This window comes from Triticum dicoccoides, chromosome 1A (assembly GCF_002162155.2).
Source record: "Triticum dicoccoides isolate Atlit2015 ecotype Zavitan chromosome 1A, WEW_v2.0, whole genome shotgun sequence".
NCBI lineage: Eukaryota > Viridiplantae > Streptophyta > Magnoliopsida > Poales > Poaceae > Triticum > Triticum dicoccoides.
Window position 1 is genome coordinate 525,580,225 of NC_041380.1, and position 5,832 is coordinate 525,586,056.

Genomic DNA, 5,832 nt, shown 5'->3' on the forward strand with positions numbered 1-5,832 from the left:
AGGTATTGAGATACCGACGATCGAATCTCGGGCAAGTAACATACCGATGACAAAGGGAACAACGTATGTTGTTATGCGGTTTGACCGATAAAGATCTTCGTAGAATATGTAGGAGCCAATATGAGCATCTAGGTTCCGCTATTGGTTATTGACTAGAGATGTGTCTCGGTCATGTCTACATAGTTCTCGAACCCGTAGGGTCCGCACGCTTAAAGTTCGATGATGGTTATATTATGAGTTTATGTGTTTTGATGTACCGAAGGAGTTCGGAGTCTCGGATGAGATCGGGGACATGACGAGGAGTCTCGAAATGGTCGAGACGTAAAGATCGATATATTGGACGACTATATTCGGACATCGGAAAGGTTCCGAGTGATTCAGCTATTTTCGGGAGTACCGAGGAGTATATGGGCCTTATTGGGCTTTGGGGAAAGAGAGAAGAGAGGTTGGGCGCCCCCCAAGGCCTAGTCCGAATTGGACTAGGGGGAGGGGCTGTGCCCCCTCCTTCCTTCTCTTCTTCCTTCCCTTGCCTTGACTCCTACTCCTACTACTTGGAAGGGGGGGATGTTGGAAATATGCCCTAGAGGCAATAACAAAATGGTTATTATTATATTTCTTTGTTCATGATAATTGTCTATTATTCATGCTATAATTGTATTATCAGGAAATCGTAATACATGTGTGAATACATAGACCACAACACGTCCCTAGTGAGCCTCTAGTTGACTAGCTCGTTGATCAAAAGATAGTCATGGTTTCCTGACTATGGACATTGGATGTAATTGATAACGGGATCACATCATTAGGAGAATGATGTGATGGACAAGACCCAATCCTAAGCATAGCTCAAAGATCGTGTAGTTCGTTTGCTATAGCTTTTCCGAATGTCAAGTATCATTTCCTTAGACCATGAGATTGTGCAACTCCCGGATACCGTAGGAGTGCCTTGGGTGTGCCAAACGTCACAACGTAACTGGGTGACTATAAAGGTACTCTACAGGTATCTCCGAAAGTGTCTGTTGGGTTGGCACGAATCGAGACTAGGATTTGTCACTCCGTATGACGGAGAGGTATCTCTGGGCCCACTCGGTAATGCATCATCATAATGAGCTCAATGTTACCAAGTGGTTGATCACGGGATCATGCATTACGGCACGAGTAAAGTGACTTGCCGGTAACGAGATTGAACGAGGTATTGGGATACCGACGATCGAGTCTCGGGCAAGTAACGTACCGATTGACAAAGGGAATTGTATACGGATTGATTGAATCCTCGACATCGTGGTTCATCCGATGAGATCATCGAGGAGCATGTGGGAGCCAACAAGGGTATCCAGATCCCGCTGTTGGTTATTGACCGGAGAGTCGTCTCGGTCATGTCTGCGTGTCTCCCGAACCCGTAGGGTCTACACACTTAAGGTTCGGCGATGCTAGGGTTGTTGAGATATTAGTATACGGTAACCCAAAAGTTGTTTGGAGTCCCGGATGAGATCCCGGACGTCACGAGGAGTTCCGGAATGGTCCGGAGGTGAAGATTTATATATAGGAAGTCAAGTTTCGGCCATCGGGAAAGTTTCGGGGGTAATCGGTATTGTACCGGGACCACCGGAAGGGTTCCGGAGGTCCACCGGGTGGGGCCACCTATCCCGGAGGGCCCCATGGGCTGAAGTGGGAGGGGAACCAGCCCCTAGTGGGCTGGTGCGCCCCCCTTGGGCCTCCCCCTGCGCCTAGGGTTGGAAACCCTAGGGGTGGGGGCGCCACACTTGCCTTGGGGGGCAAGCCTCCCCATTAGCCGCCGCCCCCTAGGAGATTGGATCTCCTAGGGCCACCCCCCTAGGGACCCTATATATAGTGGGAGGGGGAGGGAGGGCAGCCGCACCCAAGCCCCTGGACTCTCCCTCTCCCTCCCGTGACACTCCTCCGTCTCCCTGCGCTTGGCGAAGCCCTGCCGAGATCACCGTTGCTTCCACCACCACGCCGTCGTGCTGCTGGATCTTCATCAACCTCTCCTTCCCCCTTGCTGGATCAAGTTGGAGGAGACGTCTTCCCAACCGTACGTGTGTTGAACGCGGAGGTGCCGTCCATTCGGCGCTAGGTCATCGGTGATTTGGATCACGATGAGTACGACTCCATCAACCCCGTTCTCTTGAATGCTTCCACGTGCGATCTACAAGGGTATGTAGATGCACTCCTCTCTCCCTCGTTGCTAGATGACTCCATAGATTGATCTTGGTGATGCGTAGAAAATTTTAAAATTCTGCTACGTTCCCCAACAGTGGCATCATGAGCTAGGTCTATGCGTAGTTTCTATGCACGAGTAGAACACAAAGCAGTTGTGGGCGTGGATATTGTCAATTTGCTTGCCGTTACTAGTCTTATCTTCATTCGGCGGCATCGTGGGATGAAGCGGCCCGGACCGACCTTACACGTACGCTTACGTGAGACTGGTTCCACCGATTGACATGCACTAGTTGCATAAGGTGGCTGGCGGGTGTCTGTCTCTCCCACTTTAGTCGGATCGGATTCGATGAAAAGGGTCCTTATGAAGGGTAAATATAAATTGGCATATCACGTTGTGGTTTTGGCGTAGGTAAGAAACGTTCTTGCTAGAAACCTATAGCAGCCACGTAAAAACTTGCAACAACAATTAGAGGATGTCTAACTTGTTTTTGCAGCATGTGCCCTGTGATGTGATATGGCCAAAAGGATGTGATGAATGATATATGTGATGTATGAGATTGATCATGTTCTTGTAATAGGAATCACGACTTGCATGTCGATGAGTATGACAACCGGCAGGAGCCATAGGAGTTGTCTTTATTTATTTATGACCTGCGTGTCAACATAAACGTCATGTAATTACTTTACTTTATTGCTAAATCGTTAGCCATAGTAGTAGAAGTAATAAATGACGAGACAACTTCAAGAATACATGATGATGGAGATCATGGTGTCATGCCGACGACGACGATGATCATGGAGCCCCGAAGATGGAGATCAAAAGGAGCAAATGATATTGGCCATATCATGTCACTATTTGATTGCATGTGATGTTTATCATGTTTTACATCTTATTTGCTTAGAACGACGGTAGCTTAAATAAGATGATCCCTCGTAATAATTTCAAGAAAGTGTTCCCCCTAACTGTGCACCATTGCGAAGGTTCGTTGTTTCGAAGCACCACGTGATGATCGGGTGTAATAGATTCTAACGTTCGAATACAACGGGTGTAAGCCAGATTTACACACGCAATACACTTAGGTTGACTTGACGAGCCTAGCATGTACAGACATGGCCTCGGAACACAGAAGACCGAAAGGTCGAGCATGAGTCGTATAGAAGATACGATCAACATGAAGATGTTCACCGATGTTGACCAGTCCGTCTCACGTGATGATCGGACACGGCCTAGTTAACTCGGATCATGTTACACTTAGATGACTGGAGGGATGTCTATCTGAGTGGGAGTTCATTGAATAATTTGATTAGATGAACTTAATTATCATGAACTTAGTCTAAAGTCTTTACAATATGTCTTATAGATCAAATGGCCCACGTTGTCCTCAGCTTCAACGCGTTCCTAGAGAAAACCAAGCTGAAAGATGATGGCAGCAACTATACGGACTGGGTCCGGAACCTGAGGATCATCCTCATAGCTGCCAAGAAAGATTATGTCCTAGAAGCACCGCTAGGTGACGCACCTGTCCCAGAGAACCAAGACGTTATGAACGCTTGGCAGTCACGTGCTGATGATTACTCCCTCGTTCAGTGCGGCATGCTTTACAGCTTAGAACCGGGGCTCCAAAAGCGTTTTGAGAGACACAGAGCATATGAGATGTTCGAAGAGATGAAAATGGTTTTCCAAGCTCATGCCTGGGTCGAGAGATATGAAGTCTCCGACAAGTTCTTCAGCTGTAAGATGGAGGAAAATAGTTCTGTCAGTGAGCACATACTCAAAATGTCTGGGTTGCATAACCGCTTGACTCAGCTGGGAGTTAATCTCCCGGATGACGCGGTCATTGACAGAATCCTTCAGTCGCTTCCACCGAGCTACAAGAGCTTTGTGATGAACTTCAATATGCAGGGGATGGAAAAGACCATTCCTGAGGTATATTCAATGCTGAAATCAGCAGAGGTGGAAATCAAAAAGGAACATCAAGTGTTGATGGTGAATAAAACCACTAAGTTCAAGAAAGGCAAGGGTAAGAAGAACTTCAAGAAGGACGGCAAGGGAGTTGCCGTGCCCGGTAAGCAAGCTGCCGGGAAGAAGCCAAAGAATGGACCCAAGCCTAAGACTGAGTGTTTTTATTGCAAGGGAAGTGGTCACTGGAAGCGGAACTGCCCCAAATACTTAGCGGACAAGAAGGCCGGCAACACTAAAGGTATATGTGATATACATGTAATTGATGTGTAGCTTACCAGTACTCGTAGTGGCTCCTGGGTATTTGATACCGGTGTGGTTGCTCACATTTGTAACTCGAAGTAGGAGCTGCGGAATAAACGGAGACTGGCGAAGGACGAGGTGACAATGCGCGTCGGGAATGGTTCCAAGGTCGATGTGATCGCCGTCGGCACGCTGCCTCTACATTTACCTACGGGATTAGTTTTAAACCTCAATAATTGTTATTTAGTGCCAGCTTTGAGCATGAACATTGTATCAGGATCTCATTTAATTTGAGATGGCTACTCATTTAAATCCGAGAACAATGGTTGTTCTATTTATATGAGAGATATGTTTTATGGTCATGCTCCGTTGGTGAATGGTTTATTCTTAATGAATCTCGAGCGTAATGTTACACATATTCATAGTGTGAATACCAAAAGATGTAAGGTTGATAATGATAGTCCCACATACTTGTGGCACTGCCGCCTTGGTCACATAGGTGTCAAACGCATGAAGAAGCTCCATGAAGATGGACTTTTGGAGTCTCTTGATTACGAATCATTTGACACGTGCGAACCATGCCTCATGGGTAAAATGACCAAGACTCCGTTCTCAGGAACAATGGAGCGAGCGACCAACTTATTGGAAATCATACATACTAATGTGTGCAGTCCAATGAGTGTTGAGGCTCGCGGTGGCTATCGTTATGTTCTCACCATCACTGATGGCTTGAGTAGATATGGGTATGTCTACTTAATGAAACACAAGTCTGAGACCTTTGAAAATTTCAAGGAATTTCAGAGTGAGGTTGAGAATCAACGTGACAGGAAAATCAAGTTCTTGCGATCAGATCGTGGGGGAGAATACTTGAGTCACGAATTTGGCACACACTTAAGGAAATGTGGAATAGTTTCACAACTCACGCCGCCTGGAACGCCTCAGTGTAATGGTGTGTCCGAACATCGTAATCACACTCTATTGGATATGGTGCGATCTATGATGTCTCTTACCGATCTACCGCTGTCATTTTGGGGCTATGCTTTAGAGACTGCCGCATTCACTTTAAATAGGGCTCCGTTGAAATCCCTTGAGACGACACCGTATGAATTATGGTTTTGGGAAGAAACCTAAGTTGCCATTTCTAAAAGTTTGGGGATGCGATGCTTATGTCAAGAAACTTCAACCTGAAAAGCTCGAACCCAAATGGGAAAAATGCGTCTTCATAGGATACCCTAAAGAAACTATTGGGTATACCTTCTACCTTAGATCCGAAGGCAAGATCTTTGTTGCCAAGAATGGTCCTTTCTAGAGAAAGAGTTTCTCTCGAAAGAAATAAGAGGGAGGAAAGTAGAACTTGATGAAGTATTACCTCTTGAACCGGTAAGTGGCGCAGCTCAAGAAAATGTTCCTGAGATGCCTGCACCGACTAGAGAGGAAGTTGATGATGA